This window comes from Scyliorhinus canicula, chromosome 4, assembly GCF_902713615.1.
Source record: "Scyliorhinus canicula chromosome 4, sScyCan1.1, whole genome shotgun sequence".
Taxonomy (NCBI): Eukaryota; Metazoa; Chordata; class Chondrichthyes; order Carcharhiniformes; family Scyliorhinidae; genus Scyliorhinus; species Scyliorhinus canicula.
This window is the reverse complement of record NC_052149.1, coordinates 53,406,728-53,427,408: the sequence shown is the minus strand read 5'-3', so window position 1 is coordinate 53,427,408 and position 20,681 is coordinate 53,406,728. Positions and strand designations below refer to the sequence as shown.

Sequence of the window (20,681 nt, the reverse complement as noted above, 5' to 3'; positions counted from 1 at the left end):
ATGCAAGTCTAATAAATACTACAGATATATCTCCTACCTTCTTCTCTCAATGAAAACTGCCAACATGTTCCCCAAACTCACCAACCAGCAGGGGTATGGGAACCTGAATTGTAGCTCCAGTGTGCAGGAGGTTGAGAGTAGGGAGGTCATGAGTAAGGTTTCAAGGTCGCAGGAGTGTACCAGCAGGCAGGAAGGTGGTTTGAAATGTGTCTACTTCAACGCCAGGAGCGTCCGGAATAAGGTGGGTGAACTTGCAGCATGGGTTGGTACCTGGGACTTCGATGTTGTGGCCATTTCGGAGACATGGATAGAGCAGGGACAGGAACGATTGTTGCAAGTTCCAGGGTTTAGATGTTTCAGTAAGCTCAGGGAAGGTGGTAAAAGAGGGGGAGGTGTGGCATTGTTAGTCAAGGACAGTATCACGGTGGCAGAAAGGACGTCTGATGAGGACTTGTCTACTGAGGTAGTATGGGCTGAGGTTAGAAACAGGAAAGGAGAGGTCACCCTGTTGGGAGTTTTCTATAGGCCTCCGAAAAGTTCCAGAGATGTAGAGGAAAGGATTACAAAGATGATTCTGGATAGGAGCGAAAGTAACGGTAGTTGCTATGAGGGACTTTAACTTTCCAAATATTGACTGGAAACGCTATAGTTCGAGTACTTTAGATGGGTCCGTTTTTGTCCAATGTGTGCAGGAGGGTTTCCTGACAGGTTTCTTGTTGGCCTGTCTACATCCAACAGATGTAGGGCAAGAGTTATATCTGGGGGAAAGGCAATTATGATGTGATTAGGCAAAACTTAGGATGCATAGGATGGGGAAGGAAAGTGCAGGGCATGGGCACAATTGAAATGTGGAATTTGTTCAAGGAACAGCTACTGCGTGTCCTTGATAAGTATGTACCTGTCAGGCAGGGAGGAAGTGGTTGAGCGAGGGAACCGTGGTTTACTAAAGTAGTTGAATCACTTGTCAAGAGGAAGAAGGAGGCTTATGTAACGATGAGACGTGAAGGTTCAGTTAGGGCGCTTGAGAGTTACAAGTTAGCCAGGAAAGACCTAAAGAGAGAGCTAAGAAAAGCCAGGAGGGGACACGAGAAAGATCAAGGAAAACCCTAAAGCTTTCTATAGGTATGTCAGGAATAAAAGAATGGCTAGGATAAGAGTAGGGCCAGTCAAGGACAGTAGTGGGAAGTTGTGTGTGGAACCCGAGGAGATAGGAGAGGCGCTAAATGAATATTTTTCGTCAGTATTCACACAGGAAAAAGACAATGTTGTCGAGGAGAATACTGAGATACAGGCTACTAGATTAGACGGGTTTGAGGTTCATAAGGAGGATGTTAGCAATTCTGGACAGTGTGAAAATAGATAAGTCCCCTGGGCCGGATGGGATTTATCCTAGGATTCTTTGGGAAGCTAGGGAGGAGATTGCACAGCCGTTGGCTTTGATTTTTATGTCGTCATTGTCTACAGGAATAGTGCCAGAAGACTGGAGGATAGCAAATGTTGTCCCCTTGTTCAAGAAGGGGAGTAGAGAAAACCCTGGTAACTATAGACCAGTGAACCTTACTTCTGTTGTGGGCAAAGTCTTGGAAAGGATTATAAGAGATAGGATTTATAATCATCTAGAAAGGAATAATTTGATTAGGAATAGTCAATACGGTTTTGTGAAGGGTAGGTCATGCCTTACAAACTTTATTGAGTTCTTTGAGAAGGTGACCAAACAGGTGGACAAGGGTAAAGCAGTTGATGTGGTGTATATGGATTTAAGTAAAGCTCCCCACGGTAGGATATTGCAGAAAATAAGGAGGCATGGGATTCAGGGTGATTTAGCAGTTTGGATCAGAAATTGGCTGGCTTTAACAAGACAAAGGGTGGTGGTTGATGGAAATGTTCAGCCTGGAGTTCAGTTACTAGTGGTGTACCACAAGGATCTGTTTTGGGGCCACTGCTGTTTGTTATTTTTATAAATGACCTGGAGGAGGGCGTAGAAGGATGGGTGACTAAATTTGTGGATGACACTAAAGTCGGTGGAGTTGTGGACAGTGTGGAAGAATGTTGCAGGTTACAGGGGGACATAGATAAGCTGCAGAGCTGGGCTGAGAAGTGGCAAATGGAATTTAATGCAGAAAAGTGAGGTGATTCCTTTTGGAAGGAGTAACAGGAATACAGAGTACTGGGCTAATGGTAAAATTCTTGGCAGTGTGGATGAGCAGAGAGATCTCGGTGTCCATGTAGATAGATCCCTGAAAGTTGCCACCCAGGTTGATAGGGTTGTTAAGAAGGCGTACGGTGTGTTAGCTTTTATTGGTAGAGGGATTGAGTTTCGGAGCCATAAGGTCATGTTGCAGCTCTCGTGCGGCCGCATTTGGAGTATTGCGTGCAGTTCTGGTCGCCGCATTATAGGAAGGATGTGGAAGCATTGGAAACGGTGCAGAGGAGATTTACCAGGACGTTGCCTGGGATGGAGGGAAGATCTTATGAGGAAAGGCTGAGGGACTTGAGGCTGTTTTCGTTAGCGAGAGGAAGGTGAAGAGGTGACTTAATAGAGGCATACAAGATGATCAGGGGATTAGATAGGGTGGGCAGTGAGAGCCTTTTTCCTCGGATGGTGATAGCTAGCACGAGGGGACATAGCTTTAAATTGAGGGCAGAGAGATATAGCACAAATGTCAGAGGTCGGTTCTTTACTCAGATAGTAGGGGTGTGGAATGCCCTGCCTGCAACAGTAGTGGACTCGCCAGCATTAAGGGCATTTAAATGGTCATTGGATAAACATATGGACAATAATGAAACAGCGTAGATGGACTTTAGATTGGTTTCACAGGTCGGCGCAACACTGAGGGCCAAAGGGCCTGTACTGCGCCGTAATGTTCTATTCTATTCTGTTCTAGTCACTCTAACCTGTCTCCCTTGAATTTGCCGCATTCCATTTTCTCGGGCCCCATCTTGTTGACAAGGGTGGTGCTGCTGTTGTCTGGCAAAACAACCTCTACCTTGCAGAGTCAAAATGGCAACTCTCCGACAGGTTCCCCAAACTCCATAGGACCACGATCACACCACCAAACATCAAGCCGTCATCATCAGCTCCAGGTCTGTCACTGACTTAATCTCGTTTTGGACATCTCTCTTTCATGGCCTCCAGCCTCATGATCCCTAAATCATCAACGTCTACCTCCTTTCCATAATCCAAACACAAACAGACCTGTTAATTCAGCCAGTTCATGTTCCAATGAACTGATTTCTTCCTTTCTCATTTGTCCTTTTTCTCCCTTGTTCAGTCACCCCACTTAAAGAACAAGACTCTTCCGATGCCCACTGTCACTTTACCAGTTTCCTGGCCCTAAGTCTTACTTTTCACCATGGACGTGCACTCTGTCTACACCTCCATTCCCCACGAAGACAATGAGAGTACTCCGCTTCTTCTTCAAACAGAGGACCACCTACCACATTCTCCTTCGTCTGGCTAAACTTCTTCTCACATTGAACAACACTTACGTTCCAGACAGGAGGGGGATTAATTTAAACAGCCCTGATTTCTCCTCTCACTAACCAGCTGTAAACAGAAGTGATTTTTTGATTTTTTTTTAAGTGCCCAATTATTTTCTTTCCAATTAAGGAGGAATTTAGTGTGGCCAATCCACCTAACCAGCACATCTTTTGGGTTGTGGGGGTGATCCCATTCAAACATGGGGAGAATGTGCAAACTCCACACGGACAGTGACCCAGGGCCAGGATTCGAACCCGGGTCCTCAGCGCCGTTGTCCCAGTGCTAACCACTGCACCACCTTGCTGCCCTTTTTTGTAATTTTTGAGACCCCCTCCCACCCCTTTATATGGGTGGCATATTTTCCCTATCCCTTAAATTTGGAGTGTTCCAATCCTCCATGAATAACTCTCACAGCAAACTCGAGATAAGATGATACAAAAAGGTTGTTCATTTCACACACACATACACATAATGTGGGAAAGGTGTTTTGCAACATCAGTTCCTTTTGCACTCATAAAACAAAAGAGGGATCAGGGAAAGAAAGGGGTATAGGGCCAGGCCACAATAAAAATACAAGTTATGGTTTTGGTAAGTCCAGAATCAAAAGTCTAATGGACTGTTGACTGTCACAGGGTGATCAGTCTTTCCACGAGGGGAGAAGGCACATTGATTTGAGTTAGTTTTGATCGCACCAATTCCAATGCTCTAGTAGATGAGGGCCAGGAAATTGTACCTGGACATAGACAGCAACAAGTTGTTTGTCTGGAGTTACAGTCCTCTTTGGAGGTCAAACAATAAAATTCAACTGCTTATTAATTAAAGGAATTCAGACAGCTCAGATCTCGGTGACGTGATAGTGTGGCTTTGTTTTAACTAACATGGCCAGACTTCTGGTGGTGACTGTGAGTGAATAATCGCACCCCGGTGGTTCCCGCCTGGGAATTTGGTTTTTTGGCTCTGCCTGCCCAGTTAATGGGTGTTTTTTGGGAAGAAATTGATGCAATATGATAGACCTAGATCCCCTCTTGCGAGTAATGTCTTGTGGATACAATACGAGGCAGAAGACGTGCTAGAGATCTTTGTCAGATTCAGAAGGTCCTGGAGCCTCAGAAGCGGAAAAAACAGCAGAGGTCTCTGTGGCACCATTGTCCCCTCAGTGGACAACCAAAATGTTGGTGGGCTTCTTAACAAGTGAATTTAAGAAGCAGCGACAAGCAGTCGTTGAGGATCTGGTAATGGCTGTTGAGGAGGCCATGGCACCTACTCGGGCGTCCTTGCACAGGATGGATCAACAGATAGAGGTACAGGGGGTGATCAGAAAGGTGGAGGAGGTGCTCACTGACCATAACGATCAGATTGTTTCTTTGGAGGCAGAGATAGTATTGCTAGTGGAAGGTGTTAAAGGCCAAGGTCGATAATCTGGAGAATCTCTCCAGACGGCAGAATTTAATAATTGTTGGGCTGCCGGAGGGTCCAGAAGATAAAAACGCCATGGTTGGAAAGTTGGTGGGGGGAGGGGATCTTGCTGACCCCTCCTGAATGGAAACGGGCTCATTGATCGTTCAAGCAGACGCACAGATTGGGAGCCACCACGGGCGATGATAGTCATCTTCCATAGGTACCTGACAAAGAGTTGGTCCTGAAATGGATGAAGGACCACCGAGATGGAAGATGGGAGGGCCATGCCATCAGAATATATTAGGTCATTGGGGCAGAGCTGGCAAGGAGGTGTGCTGCGTTTAATAAGGCCAAGGCTGCGCTCAAATACAGAGAATATTATTTTGATGCACTGCAGGAAGCAAATGACCTTATTAAGGGAAACGGGTGGGGGGGGGGAACCTAAAGTGCTCGAGGACTATGGACTTTGCTGTTTGATCACTGTTCAGTTTTTCTGTATTGGTATTTTTGTGTGGGATTGTTGCAAAGTGGGGGAGGACACTGTGTTGTTATGGGGCTTATTGGTTGGGGTTGTATCTGGGCAAAATTGGGGTTTGTTTATTGTATTGTTGGAGCTGTTTGGGGGAGGGGGATTGCAATATGTTCTCTTTTTTGTTCCTATAATGTTTGGTATTAAAGTCGGTAGGAGGCTGATTCAATGTTTGAAAGACTTTGCCTTTAACACTGGGTGGGGGTCAGTATAGCTAGTTAACGGGAATGGAGAGGGGACGATGGCTGCAGCTGGTTACCTATTGGGGGGGGAGGGGGGGTCCTTTGTTCTACAAGCTAAATGAGCTTAAGTTTTTTGTTTCTGTTTCATTTGGGGTGGGGGGTTGTTCTTATTGGGTTGTTTGTCAGATGTCCAGGGGTTGTGGGGCTGAGAGGGGTGGTTTGCTGATGATGGCAGTTCCTTTACTTTTGAACTGGTGTTACTTTTGATGGTGGCCATTTTGGGTGGGCCTGGAACTGATGCAGGTTGGGGTCCTGCCAGATTGCCTCATTTGGGGGGGGGGGGGGGGAAGAAGAGAGAGAGAGAAGAGATAGAGAGAGAGAAAGAACATGGCTGATCCTAGGACTGTGGGCGGGGCGGGGGGGGGGGGGGGGGGGGGGGGGGGGGTTAGAGGCCCCCTGTCTGGTTTGTTACATGGAATGTGGGGGGGGGGGGGGGGGGGGGGTGAATGGCTTAGTTAAAAGAACCCAGGTGTTTGCCACTTGAAAAGTTTGAAAGCTGATGTGATTTTTCTACAACAGACCCATTTGAGAGTCCAAGATCAAACAAGGCTGTGGAAAGGATGGGTGGGGCAAGTGTATCACTTTTGATATTAGGACCATGGTGCTGATTAACAAGAGGGTGGCCTTTCCTAAGGTTAACATTCTAATATTCTCAGGAGGGGGGCACGCGATTGTTAATGGGGTGTTAGCAAGCACGCCAGTGGTTTGGTCAACGTGGGATGACATGGAATTCATTAAGAAGATGTTGGCTTCTATTTCCAATCTTGACTCACATCAGTTAATTATCAGGGGAGACACTTCAATTGTGCCCTATATCCTAGGCTGGATAGGTCAAGTCCCAAGTCCTTCACTACATCAGGGTGGCAAAGGATTTGTTGGTATTCATGGAACACCAACCCGTGAGGATTTTGGTATCCGAGTGATGAAGAGTTTTCGTTCTTTTCACACGTCCATCGGGTTTACTCCCGGATTGATTTCTTGGTGGTGGGTAGGTCTCTACTCCCCAGGGTTAGAGGGGGGGGGGGGGGGGGGGGGGGGACACACAGGGTAATCAGCGATCGTTATATCAGATCATGCCCCACGTTATGTGGACCTGTTGCTGGAGCTGGGCCGTGGAGGGAGTTTGGACATGGCGTTGCTCGCTGATAAGGAATTTTGCAAGCAGGTATTTTCTGCTACTGGGGAGAATGTGGAGTTTTACAAGAACAAGACGTTTTCGCCTTCCACATTCTGGGAAGCATTGAAGGCAGTGAAGGAGAGAAATAATTTCTTATAAGGCATATAGGGATAAATCAGGGAAGGTGGAGAGACAGAGGCTGCTGGATTCCATTCTTGAGGTAGACCGTCAATACTTGATTGCCCCAACACAGGAGCTTTTGGCAGACAAAGAAATTGTAGATGGATTTCAAGTTGTTGTCAACAGGGAAGGCAGTGAACCAGCTGTGTCACTCGAGCGGGATGTTTTATGAGTGTGAGGAGTGAACCTCTGTTAATTCACCAAATGAGGCAGCAGGCTGCCTCCCGGGAGATAGCTCAGGTTCGGGACTCAGGTGGCAGGTTGGTTTATTTCCCAGAAAAAGTTATTGAGGTGTTTGAAGCCTGTCACCATGGGTTATATAAGTCTGAGCCTCCCGAGGCGGACAAGATAATCTTACAATTTCTGGATAGGTTCACCTTATCGGAGGTGGAACAGGGGAGAAGGCAGGAGCTGGAGGCGCTGATTGGACAGAACATCAAGAATTGTATTTGTTTATTGCAGACGGGGCAAAGCACTGGGCCCAGATGGTTTTCCTATCGGATTTTATAAACAGTTTGCTGGCTTGCTGGTTCCACCTTTGCGGGATGTGTTCAATGATTCTTTGCCCAGTGGGGTGGGGGGGGGCATCGATTTCCTGGATTCTGAAAAGGACAAGGAACCCATGGAGTGTGGGTCATACTGACCTATTTCTCTGTTGAACGCTGAAGCTAATTTTTTGGCTAAGATGCTGACAATTCGTTTGGAACCCTGCCTGCCGGGTGTGATTTCGGAGGAGCAGACAGGATTTGTTAAGGGCTGGCAGTTGTTGGCTAACATTAGGAGATTGTTGCATGTGGGTGCTGCCGCGCTCCTCAGTGACTGAACCAGAGGTGATTATTGCTTTGGACACGGAAAAGCACTCGACAGGGTTGAGTGGGGGTACTTCGAGATTTTAGGGTAGTTTTCCTTTGGGCCAAAATTAGATTTGGGATTAGGCTTTTCGCCCCCACTGCGATGTCCGTGCTGATGCCCTGAGCTGAGGGTACTTTCAACTGAACAAGGGTGCACATTATCTCTGTTGCTGTTTGCCTTTGCAATTGAGCCTCTAGCCATTGCGCTGAGGTTGTCTACCAGTTGGTGGGGGATAGAATCTGAAGGAAGGGAACATAGGGTGTCCTTATACGTGGGTGATTTGCTGTCATACATCACGCTGCCACTCTCCAATGTGGGGGAGATAATGGAGGTGTTCAGGGAGTTTGGCTCCTTTTTAGGGTATAACCTAAACCTGGGCAAGAATGAATTTTTTTCCAGTGAACCCCCGGCAGGGGAGCAGATCCAGGAGGCTATCGTTTCATCCGGCCAGAACTAGTTTCCAGTATCCGGGAATTCGGGTGGCCCATGACTGGGCCTCGCTCTATAAACTTAACCAGGCCAGTCTGGTGGATGGGGTGGAGGCTGATTTGAAGAGGTGGGATTCCCTTCCTCTGACCTATGCTGGTCGAGGCGAGATTTTAGAGAAGTTCCAGCTCCTGAGAGGGAATGTATTCAGATACTTTCAGGTGTGCGATTTTATATGTAAGGAGCTTCCTTTGTTTCCCCTGGTCCCAGTGCCCTCGCTTATGGATAGAGTCCTGTGCTTGGATGAGCTAGGGGAGGGAAGGATCTCAGACATTTATAGGCAGTTGTTGGCGATGGAGCAGACATCACTGGAGTAGTAAAGAGGAAATGGGAGGACAAGCTGGGTTTGGTCTTCGGGAAGGGGCGTGGGGTGAAGTGCACTACATAGGGTTAACTTCACCTCCTCGTGTGCAAGGTTAAGACTGTTACAGTTCAAGGTGGTGCACAGGTCACACCTGACCAGGACACATATGAGCGAGGTGTGAGTGGTGCTCTAGCGGACCGGCGAACCACACAAGCATGAACTGGTCCTGTCCCAATCTTGTTCATTTTTGAGTCTTTTTTGAATCAATGTCAGGGTTTCTGGGTGTTGAGCAGGAGCCGTGCCCGTTGCCCATTTTTGCTGCAGGCGGGGACGAAGCCAGATGTCTTGGCCTCTGCATTGTTAACAGCCCGTAGTGAGTCTTGCTTGAGTAGAGGTTTTGGGTGCTGCTTCAGGCTTCGGCCTGGTTAGGAGACCTGATGGAACTTCTGTACATTGAGAAGATGAAGTATGCAATGATTGGGTCGGTGAACGGATTTTACTCAAGGTGGCAGCCTTTCATTGCCTTTTTCAGGGAGCTGGTTACAGACAGTGGTTTTTTTTAAATTTAGAGTGCACAATTCAGTTTTTTTTTCAATTAAGGGGCAATTTTAGCATGGGCAATCGACCTAACCTGCACATCTTTGGATTGTGGGGGCGAAACCCACGCAAACACGGGGAGGATGTGCAAACTCCACACGGACAGTGACCCTGAGCCAGGATCAAACCTGGGACCTCGGTGCCGTGAGGCAGCAGTGCTATCTACTGCTCTATACAGTCAGTTGTTGCGGGGGGGGGGGGGGGGGGGGGGGTCAGTTTATCCGTGTCTTCTTTGTGGGAGGCAGGGTAGTCTTGGTATATACCTGGGTTCAGATGGGTTGTGTTCTGTTGGGGATATTTTTGTAATATTGAAAAAAACATATAGCTCTCAATCCATCCCACAAACCAATGGCACAGATTAATTCTTGCTTTCTAGCGCAGCACAGTGACCCAGTGGTTAGCACTGCTGCCTTGTGGCGCCGGGAGCCAGGGTTCGATCCCGGAGCTGGGTCACCTTTCTGTGATACAGGTGATTTGTCCACTTATCCATCTGGACATTAAGGTCGGGATTCTCCGACCCCGCGGCAGGTCGAAGAATCGGCAAGGGGGGAGGCGCGCGATTCACGCGACGCCACTCCGGGGGACATTGAAAGCAGGTCTCCCCCCCAAACCCGGCGATTCCCCCCGCGCCATGGGCCGAGTCCCGCTGGCACCCTTCGCGTGTGATCTGGGATCTTACCTAACGGGACCTCGGTGTTCATGTTTGGGGGGGGGGGGGGGGGTATCCAACCCCGGGGCGGCTTCCACGGTGGCCTGGCCCACGATCGAGGCCTGCCAATCGGCGGGCGGGCTTATTCTGGCGTGGGCCTATGTTGCTTCACGCTGGGCCCCTGTACCTCTCCGCCATGTTGCGGGGCTGGCGCGGAGACGGAATTCCATGCGCATGCGTGAACCCCCGCCAGCTGTAGTGCGTATGCAAGGACCCGCGGCACCCGTTCTGACGCCCGTATCGGTAGCTGGAGCAGCGCGAGGCTCTCCAGTGCCATGCTGGCCCCCTGTATGGCGCAGGATCACTGATCCCAGGGGCCTGTTGACGCCGTGGTAAAACACTCCGGCTCAGAGAATCCCACCATAAGTCACTTGACCATTCAGTACTTGGTGCAGAGCAGAATTCATTTGTGAAATATGTGTCGTCTTGTGACTAAATAAAAGTAGACCATAGTTTTGGGTACTTGAGTGACAAATGAAAAATAAATTTATGCTATCACAGTACTGCAATTGCACATTTTAAAAATCTTGCAAACTGTACCTGTCACCATAAATTCGAATGGAATTTATGAAATTTCAATTTCAAATGTCACAAAACCAGTTTTAATCCATTCAGGCCAATCAGATAAACTTTGCCTAATTTTCACTGTTAAAATTACCGATTTAAATATTATCTGGCAAACAAAACCACAGTCAGAAACTTACATTTTAATTAAAACATCTAAAGAGCTTATTTTGTTTTATAAAATCTGGTTACAAAAGCATTAATATTATTATTCATCAGTGTTCAACCAGACAAAGGAATGCATATAGATGAACAATATTTAAAAGAATAATCCACTTAAATCTCTCCCTATTAACATCTCTGTGACTGTAAACTAAATTTGTGGAACCAGCAATAGCAATATGAATATGGCACCGGCATCATAGAAGCATAATTGATCAGAAATGGATGTCACAATTCAAAATGAGACATTCGAGGAGTTAAAGGGGAGATAAAGAGAAGGGAGAGATTTAGGGAGGAATTCCAAAGCATGGGGCCTATGCAGCTGAAGACCAAAGCAGAGCAATGGTGAGATATTCAGGAAGTCAAATTCAGAAGAATGGAGCATTCCGATGGGGATTTCCAGGCTGGCGGGAGTTGCATTTAGACAGTACAATCCATAAAGGAATTTAAACATGATGAGTATTTTAAATTAGAGATATTGGAGAACCAGGAGCCAATGTAGGCCATACGAATAATGTGTGAGCATGACTCGGTGTGGCATTAGAGTCATAGGGGCTTCACGGCACAGAAAGAGTCCCTTTGGTCCATCGTGTCTGTGCTATCTATCAAGCACTTATCTATTCTAATCCCATTTTCAACCACTTGGTCCGTAGAATTGTACGCTAAGGGGCGGAATTCTCCGACCCCCCGCAGGGTCGGGGAATCGCCCGGGGCCAGCGTAAATCCCGCCCCAGCCGTGGCCGGAATTCTTCGGCATCCAAATCGGCGGGGGCGGGAATCGCGCCCCGCTGGTCATCGGGCCCCCCGCGCCGATTCTCTGGCCCGCGATGAGCCAAAGCCCTGTCGCTGTCAGGCCTCTCCCGCCGACGTGGTTTAAACCACCTCTGTGCCGGCGGGAGCAGGCGGCGCAAGCGGGCCCCGGGGTCCTGGGGGGGCGATCGGACCCTGGGGGTGCCCCCACGGTGGCCTGGCCCACGATCGGTGCCCACCGATCGTGGGCGGGCCTGTGCGAAGGGGGGCACTCTTTTTCTTCCGCCACCGCCTCCACCACGGCAGAGGCGGAAGAGACCCCCTCCACCGCGCATGCGCCGGTGGTGATGTCAGTGGCCGATGACGCTCCGGCGTATGCGCGGACTCACGCCGACCGGCGAAGGCCTTTCGGCCAGCCCCAATGCCGATCAGCATGGCGCAAAGGCCGTTGGCGCCAGTCAGCGGAGCGGGAGCCACTCCGGCGCGGGCCTAGCCCCTAAAGGTGCGGAGAATTCCCGATTCCCGCCGATTTGGATGCCGGAGAATTCCGGCCACGGCTGGGGCGGGATTTACGCCGGCCCCGGGCGATTCCCCGACCCTGCGGGGGGTCGGAGAATTCCGCCCCTTAGCCCCGCCGGATAGGGGAGAATTTTGCCCATGGTGTTTCAAGTGCTCATCTAAATGTTTCTTAAATGTTAGAACATAGAACAGTACAGCACAGAACAGGCCCTCAGGCCCTCGATGTTGTGCCGAGCAATGATCACCCTACTCAACCAACCTTACTTTTAAGGACACTACGGGCAATTTAGCATGGCCAATCCACCTAACCCGCACATCTTTGGACTGTGGGAGGAAACCGGAGGAAACCCATGCACACACGGGGAGGACGTGCAGACTCCGCACCGACAGTGACCCAGCCGGGAACCGAACCTGGGACCCTGGAGCTGTGAAGCATTTATGCTAACCACCATGCTACCGTGCTGCCCCTTTTTTTTTTCCTTTTTTTTCTGCAATTAAAAAAAGTGCCAATTTGTTGTGAGGGTTCCCGCCTCTACCATCTTTTCAAGCAATGTGTTCCAGGTTCCCACCACCCTCTGGGTGAAAGGGTTTCCCCTCAAACTTCCTCTAAATCTATGCCCCCTGATTATTGACCCCTCAACTGAGGGGGAAAGTTTCTTTCTATTTTCTTATCCATGTCCTTCATAATTTTGTACACCTCAATTAGGTCCCCCGCAGCCTTTTCTGCTCTTAAGGAGAACATCCCATCCTAACTAGCCTCTCCTCATAGCTGAAACAGTCCAGCCCAGGCAACATCCTGGTGAATCTCCTCTGCACCCTTTTGTGCAATCACATCCTTCCTTAGTGTGGTGAGCAAAATTGCACATGGTGCTCTAGCTGTGATCTGAGTTTTTGTACAGCTCCATCATAACCTTCCTCTTATATTCTATGCCTTGTCTAATAAAGGCAAGTGTCTCAGTTAATTCTTAACCACCTTATCTACCTGTCTATGGAGATGGCATCCTGCAAAGGACGCAGGAAAATGTAGCCGTATAAGGACAAGCAGGCTGTAGTTTAAATGAACATTGATGAGTAAGCTGCAGCCTAGACATCACAATACACAGGAAAAGGCCATTCCAGGAACAACAGAAATATCCTGTGTTAAGAAAAATGCAAAAGATGAAACATGAAGGTCTGATGATAAAACCCAAGGAACATGAGAAAAAGCAAAGTAAAAGAAAAGATCCTACAAACGTAAATGTAATGAAATGCTAAAAAATGATAAAGCAGAAGTCCCTCAAAGGGTTAACTGCAGACAAAAGTTCTTTATAATGGAGACAGCCATTATCACACAGGCCTTGAGATAAGGAAGCAGCTCATGCTGTAACCTGATACCTTTAGTTCAAGTTCAAGTGGGAGAAATTTCTATGAAAGTTAAGTTTTAAGTTACATAAAAGGAACATGTTTTCCACCCTTTAATAGAAGTTAATTAGTTTAGCAAGCAACTGATTGAAATTGCCAGAATCTCAAGTTTGAATTACTTGAAATAAAATTTATTTGTGAACAATAGAAACATAATGGCACCAGTTAAAAGTGGAAATCTGGAGAACAGTTGATCTTGATACGGGACAATTCACCGCAGCTAACTGCTTCTTTTCAAAAAAGCAGTCAACTTGTAAAGTTGTAAAATGGGAAGAATATAACTTGAGACATTTAGTAATACAAGAAAATACAATAATTAAAAATGATAAGGGATTGAAAGGCTGGAATGCCACAGAATAATTAGCAGGAAGCCTCCCTGCAAGTGAGCTGACAAACTAAGGTCAAGCTTAACATGAAAGCATTCTCATGTTAGACATTACGGAAACTAGATGTAGAATCAAATGGACAAAAAAGAGTATTGCATTAAGAAGCAGAAGACAATACTTTAAAATAATGTCATGTAATCAGCAAGGCTGTTAGAAGGGAGAGATATATCCTGAATGGCTCTCAGCCAGGCACTCACTCTCAGCTTGCAGAGTGATTTTGGTACATGGGACGGACAGAACATGAAAACTGAGCAGAACCACAAAAGAACCGGCAGAAAACCAACAGATAAAGAAGAGAGATTGTCAAGGAAGCCCAGGAAGGTCTGATCAGCCAACCAGGAGAATCCAGAAGCAAGATATTTTTTACTTTTCTGTAAAGACAGTGATTTTATCTTTTAAAAGAAAAAATAATAATAAATTAACTTAATTTTTAACCTGAAACAGTGGTTATTACAAAGCCTACTTTAATTACTTAGCAACGCGGGAGCCAGGATCGATGCTACTAAGTGGTAAGTAGATAAAATTCTTCTATGAAGATATGGGTTTTGCCAGGGGATAACTTGAAACACTAGTCTGTCTCAAATAGCACCCACTTGAGTCTGCATAGGAGTCAGGGAGTGAGAATCCCTGTTCACCATTTAGAATATCTTGACCCTTTTTTTTGGTTTAGGGGGAATTCTAAGAATAGTGATGAGTTTTTTTACTTCACCTGTCAATCACACTTGTTAACCAGATATAACGGCACCTAAATTCCTTATTTGGAAGGGCCTACCTGCCCCCAACTCTTGCAGGCATGGCCACTGAGTGCCCATCCAGAAATCGATGTGGCAGCCTCTGATTGGATGTAATCAGGGTGATCGAATCCTGATCAAATGATTGGTTATGACCCAGGGACTGCCCAAAAGGGGCACAAAATCCAAGCAGGTTAAGAGGTGCTGCACCATCTTAGAATCTCTCTCTGCAGCAGCATACAATAGCAATGAAACAAAAGTGATCTTCACTGGCCACCATGAAGAGGGCCATCATGCCACCAAACAGAAGGAAAACCAGAGCCAGAGCATCAGACCAAACCAAGGACCCAATATTGAGGACTACCAAAGTCGAATACAGATAAAGGTCTTTATTTGTCTGGGTACTTGCTAGTCACTCTAAAGTTAAGGTCTAGTATGAACTTTAGTATTCTGTAAATTAACTTGTGTTGGATGATGTGACTGATTAACTGTAACATTGTGAGAGTGTGAATAAATACTATTTGATTAAACGAAGCCGGCTCGAAGTCATTTGTCCACCGCATACGGTTAAAGATAGACTGTGGTAGCAATGTGTCCTTCAGGGACCTATGGACATGCACCCCAAGGTCCCTCTGGCCCTCTGTACCTCCTTGTGTCCTATCATTCATTGTGTATTCCCTTACCTGGTTAGTCCTCTAAAAATGCATCATCTCAGACTTTTCAGGATCAAATTTCATTTGCCACTGTTCTGCCCATCTGACATTCCCGTCTACATTGCCCTGTAATCTAAGGCTTTCACCTTCACAATTTACCACACCACCAATTTTGTGCTTTTTGAGAACTTACTGATCATACCACCCACATTGGATTGGATTGGATTGGATTTGTTTATTGTCACGTGTACCGAGGTACAGTGAAAAGTATTTTTCTGCAAGCAGCTCAACAGATCATTAGAAAAGGGAATTAAACAAAATTCAAGAAAATACATGAGAATAGATAATAGAGCAACACAAGATATACAATGTAACTACATAAGCATTGGCATCGGTTGAAGCATACAGGGTGTAGTGTTAATGAGGTCAGTCAATAAGAGGGTCATTTAGGAGTCTGGTGACAGTGGGAAGAAGCTGTTTTTGAGTCTGTTCGTGCGTGTTCTCAGACTTCTGAATCTCCTGCCCAATGGAAGAAGTTGGAAAAGTGAGTAAGCCGGGTGGGAGGGATCCTTGATTATGCTGCCTGCTTTCCCCCCGGCAGCGGGAGGTGTAGATGGAATCAATGGATGGGAGGCAGGTTCGTGTGATGGACTGGGCGGTATTCACGACTCTCTGAAGTTCCTTGCGGTCCTGGGCCGAGCAGTTGCCATACCAGGCTGTGATGCAGCCCGATAGGATGTTTTCTATAGTGCATCTGTAAAAGTTGGTACGGGTTAATGTGGACATGCCGAATTTCCTTAGTTTCCTGAGGAAGTATAGGCGCTGTTGTGCTTTCTTGGTGATAGTGTCGACGTGAGTGGACCAGGATAGATTTTTGGTGATCTGCACCCCTAGGAATTTGAAACTGCTAACCATCTCCACCTCGGCTCCGTTGATGCTGACAGGGGTGTGTATAGTACTTTGCTTCCTGAAGTCGATGACCAGCTCTTTAGTTTTGCTGGCATTGAGGGAGAGATTGTTGTCATTACACCACTCCACTAGGTTCTCTATCTCCCTCCTGTATTCGGACTCGTCGTTATTCGAGATCCGGCCCTCTATGGTCGTATCGTCAGCAAACTTGTAGATGGTGTTGGAACCAAGTTTTGCCACGCAGTCGTGTGTGTACAGGGAGTAGAGTAGGGGGCTAAGTACGCAGCCTTGCGGGGCACCGGTATTGAGGACTATTGTGGAGGAGGTGTTGGTGTTCATTCTTACTGACTGTGGTCTGTTGGTCAGAAAGTCAAGGATCCAGTTGCAGAGTGGAGAGCCAAGTCCTAGGTTTTGGAGCTTTGATATGAGCTTGGCTGGGATTATGGTGTTGAAGGCCGAGCTGTAGTCAATAAATAGGAGTCTGATGTAGGAGTCCTTGTTTTCGAGATGCTCTAGGGATGAGTGTACGGCCAGGGATGTGGATCTGATGTGGATCGGTTTCGACAGTATGCGAATTGAAGTGGGTCAAGGCGTTCCGGGAGTATGGAGGTGATGCGCTTCATGATCAGCCTCTCGAAGCACTTCATTACAACTGACGTCAGGGCCACCGGGCGGTAGTCATTGAGGCATGTTGCCTGATTCTTCTTTGGTACCGGTATGATGGTGGTCTTCTTGAAGCAGGTGGGGACCTCGGAGTGGAGTAGGGATAGGTTAAAGATGTCTGTGAATACCTCTGCCAGCAGGCTCTGAGTGCACGACCAGGGATCCCGTCCGGGCCCATCGCCTTCCGTGGGTTCACTTTCAGGAAGGCCGATCTGACTTCGGAAACTGTGATGGTGGGTATGGGTGAATTATGGGCTGCTGGGGCACTCGACAGCGGATTGTTGGTTACCTGCTCAAACCGAGCATAGAATGCATTAAGTTCATCGGGGAGGGGTGTGCTGCTGCCAGAGATACTGTTCGGCTTCGCTTTGTAGCCCGTTATGTTGTTTAGTCCTTGCCACAACCGCCGAGAGTCTGTCTGTGACTCTAGCTTAGTTTGATATTCTCTCTTGGCATCTCGGATGGCTTTGCGTAGGTCGTACCTGGATTTCTTGTATAGGACAGGGTCGTCTGCCTTGAACGCCTCAGATCTGTCCTTCAGTAGGGAGTCAATTTCACGGTTGAGCCATGGTTTCCGGTTGGGGAACGTACGTACTGCTTTCTTTGGCACGCAGTCGTCCACACATTTGCTGATGAAGTCTATGACGGTGGTGGCATACTCATTTAAGTTAGTCGCTGAGTTCTTAAATATGGACCAATCCACTGTCTCTAAGCAGTCATGTAAGAGTTCTTCTGTCTCCTCGGACCAGCACTGCACAACCTTCTTAGCTGGATTCTCCCGCTTGAGTTTCTGCTTGTAAGCCGGGAGAAGGAGCACAGTCTTATGGTCTGATTTCCCAAAGTGCGGTCGGGGGATGGAACGGTAGGCGCCCTTGATTTTTGAGTAGCAGTGGTCAAGAGTGTTGTCGCCCCTGGTGGGACAGGAGATGTGCTGGTGGAATTTTGGCAGTACACTCTTGAGGTTGGCTTTGTTGAAGTCTCCAGCCACAATGAACAAGGCCTCCGGGTGTTCTGTTTCATAGTTGTTTATGATGTGGAGATGCCGGCGTTGGACTGGGGTGAGCACAGTAAGAAGTCTTACAACACCAGGTTAAAGTCCAACAGGTTTGTTTCAAACACGAGCTTTCGGAGCGCAGCTCCTTCTTCAGGTGACTGGAGAGGTACCTCCACAATTTTTTTGTGAATTTAACTCACCAGTTGTTAAACTCTGAATAGATTTATTAAATTTAAATAATTCCCTCCTGAAATTGTGTTTCTCCACATTGGAGAGGTACCTCTCCAGTCACCTGAAGAAGGAGCTGCGCTCCGAAAGCTTGTGTTTGAAACAAACCTGTTGGACTTTAACCTGGTGTTGTAAGACTTCTTACTATAGTTGTTTATGACTGTGTACAGTTCATCCAGCGCCTTCCTCACTTCTGCCTGGGGTGGGATGTAGACCGCTGTGATAATGGCTGAAGTGAACTCACGTGGAAGATAGTATGGGCGGCACTTTACGGTCAAGTATTCCAGGTCTGGGGAGCAGTACGTCGCCAGGGTCACCACATCCAAGCACCAGGAGGAGTTGATGAGGAGGCAAACCCCTCCACCCTTAGCTTTGCCTGAAGATGCCGTGCGGTCCGCCCGATGAATCTAGATCATTAATGTACACTACAAATAGCAAGGGACCCAGCACCGATCCCTGTGGTATACCACTGGACACAGGCTTCCAATTATTAAAATAACCTTTGGCCAACACCCTCTGCCTCCTGTCACTAAGCCACTGGATAAGGACAGCATTTACAGATCATGAAGGCACTGGAACGTATGGAGGTTGAAAAGCACGGATATGAATTTCAGCAGCATATGGGTTTAGGCAGGAGCAGAAAACATGAAACGGGAGGTGGAATGAGCCAGTTTTGTGTTGAAGTCAAAGTTGTGAATAGCTTGGTTCAACCTGGGTTCAAAGATCCATGCAAGAATATATTTCAGGGTGGCAGTTACGGTTCTATATGAAATGATTTTGCATAATATGTCAATCAAAGATCTATTGGGCAGGACCCACTACATAAAATTGTTGCATGATTTAGCACTAAATTGTCAATGTGGCTCAATAGTGAAGCAAAGGCAATTAGTGCAATAAACAAAGATGTCAAAATGTGCGCTAAGAGCACTAGACGTCCATTATTAGAATGTAACAGAGAGAGCTTGACCCAGCAGCCAAACGTGTTATTAACTTGGGAGTACTCAATCAGACACTGGATGCCCAAAATGAAGTGGCTTTGAGCCAGATCACAATCTTTTGTCTTACGAATGATAATATTCAGCAAAAAATAGTATATTTCGGACAAAACAGTCAGGATTTTCATAAATATGGACGGGTTCCATGCCTTCGCCAAAATGGTGCCAGAGCCCTGATTCCAGAAGTCCCACCCTGGACAAGGCATCCATCATTTTTGCCAGTGGAGGGAAATGGGGGTACGGGAATGGTGAAATGGCAGGCTATATTTTGCACAACCGTGGTTCATGATGTCTTTGAACAGATGCAATTCTCATTACTGAGATTTCCAAAACACAATTCATGGGTTTTAGACATTAGAGGGAAAGAGCTTAAGCTGCTGAATTATCTGTAGAGGTATGGTACACTTTTGGAGGGGTAGAGTGTCCTTTGAAATTGCTAAGAGTTGACAGAAATATGTGCAAAAAGTGATTATTATTGTGGACTGTCTGTCTGCTGAGTCATTTATATCCCAAGATCCTTAAAAAAAGATCCAGCCTGCAGTTGGAAAAAAAAACGGTGCTTGCTAGTTCACCTCTGTGTTGACACAAGCCTGAGGGTTATCAATATAGGATTAGTGCAACCCAATTGCTTCCACATCCTATCATTAGCACAATGGAGTGCCTGTCGATTCTGTTTAATTGACAGTTCAAATATTGTGGGGCTATAAACACAAATGTTTGTTTTTCAGAAGGGGTTAATGAAGGGATTTAAATGCTAGCAATGAGAGTATTTTTTTAAAGTACAATGAAGTCTGAAAGAAAGCATTCAAAACTTTAGTTTTGTTTTCATCTCAGTGTGGCTCTTGAGGTCTGCCCATGGTGGGTAATGGATTAGTTGAATAAGGGCGAAAGGTTGGTATGAAATGAAACTAAGTTGCCACAGGGGCTATAAAGAACTATGGCGATCATAGGTTGGCATGTGGGGTATGAGGTGCCTTGTGGGTTTGGTGAGGGGCATGAGTTGGCATTCATGAGACAGGCAGCCTGTGGGGCAGCGTGAAAGGGGTGTGGAGGATTAGAGGACTGCTTTTTGTTCTCATTATAACTGGGCCCTGGAGCACGAGGTAGGCTTTTTAACCAGAATGCCTATCAGCGCCCCTTGTGGCTGTTTCTGAACTCTTTCCAGGGGAGGTGGGTCAGACTCTTGTTAGTATCTGATGCCCCTCTCCACCCCATCCACTCCTCCTCACTCCAAAACTAAAGTCTGAAAATACAGGGCACTTATTGCTGAGTCGGATTTACAGAGTGAGGAGTAATACCTACATCGCACTCCCAGGTCAGGGTGGAAAATTTGGCCTAACCTGTATTGTATGTGGTCCATGTATGAATAGACAGTTTGGCAGCATGCTGCTGCAGCACACCATTTTATGACTTTCAAATACCCAATGTAAGTACATGAATTTTGTAGGGTATTGATATTAATTATGACTATTCTTTTCTGAAATTTAGATTTCAATACATATGGACATAGGAATAATCTTTCAATCCCTCAAGCCTTTTCCACCATTCAATTAGATTATGACTGATCTGTACCTGAAATCCATCTACCTGCTTGGTTCTGTATCCCTCAATACCCTTACCTAACAAAAACCTATCAATCTCAGCTCTGAAACTTTCAATTTTTCTAACCTCATCAGCTTTTAAGGGAAAACTGTTCTGGATTCCAAATGACCCTTTGTGTGAAGAATTAGTCTTGAATTGCTTTGCACAACATTCATTGCTACTGTATGGGCGACATGGTAGCACAGTGGTTAACACTGTTGCTTCACAGCGCCAAGGACCCAGGTTAGAT

General features: G+C 46.8%; 1 protein-coding gene across 2 annotated transcripts in view; it reads right to left on the bottom strand.

The window, feature by feature from the left end:
- Positions 1–20,681, bottom strand: part of eps15 (epidermal growth factor receptor pathway substrate 15) — a 234,586-nt gene that overhangs the window by 59,426 nt on the left and 154,479 nt on the right. The window lies entirely within an intron of this gene.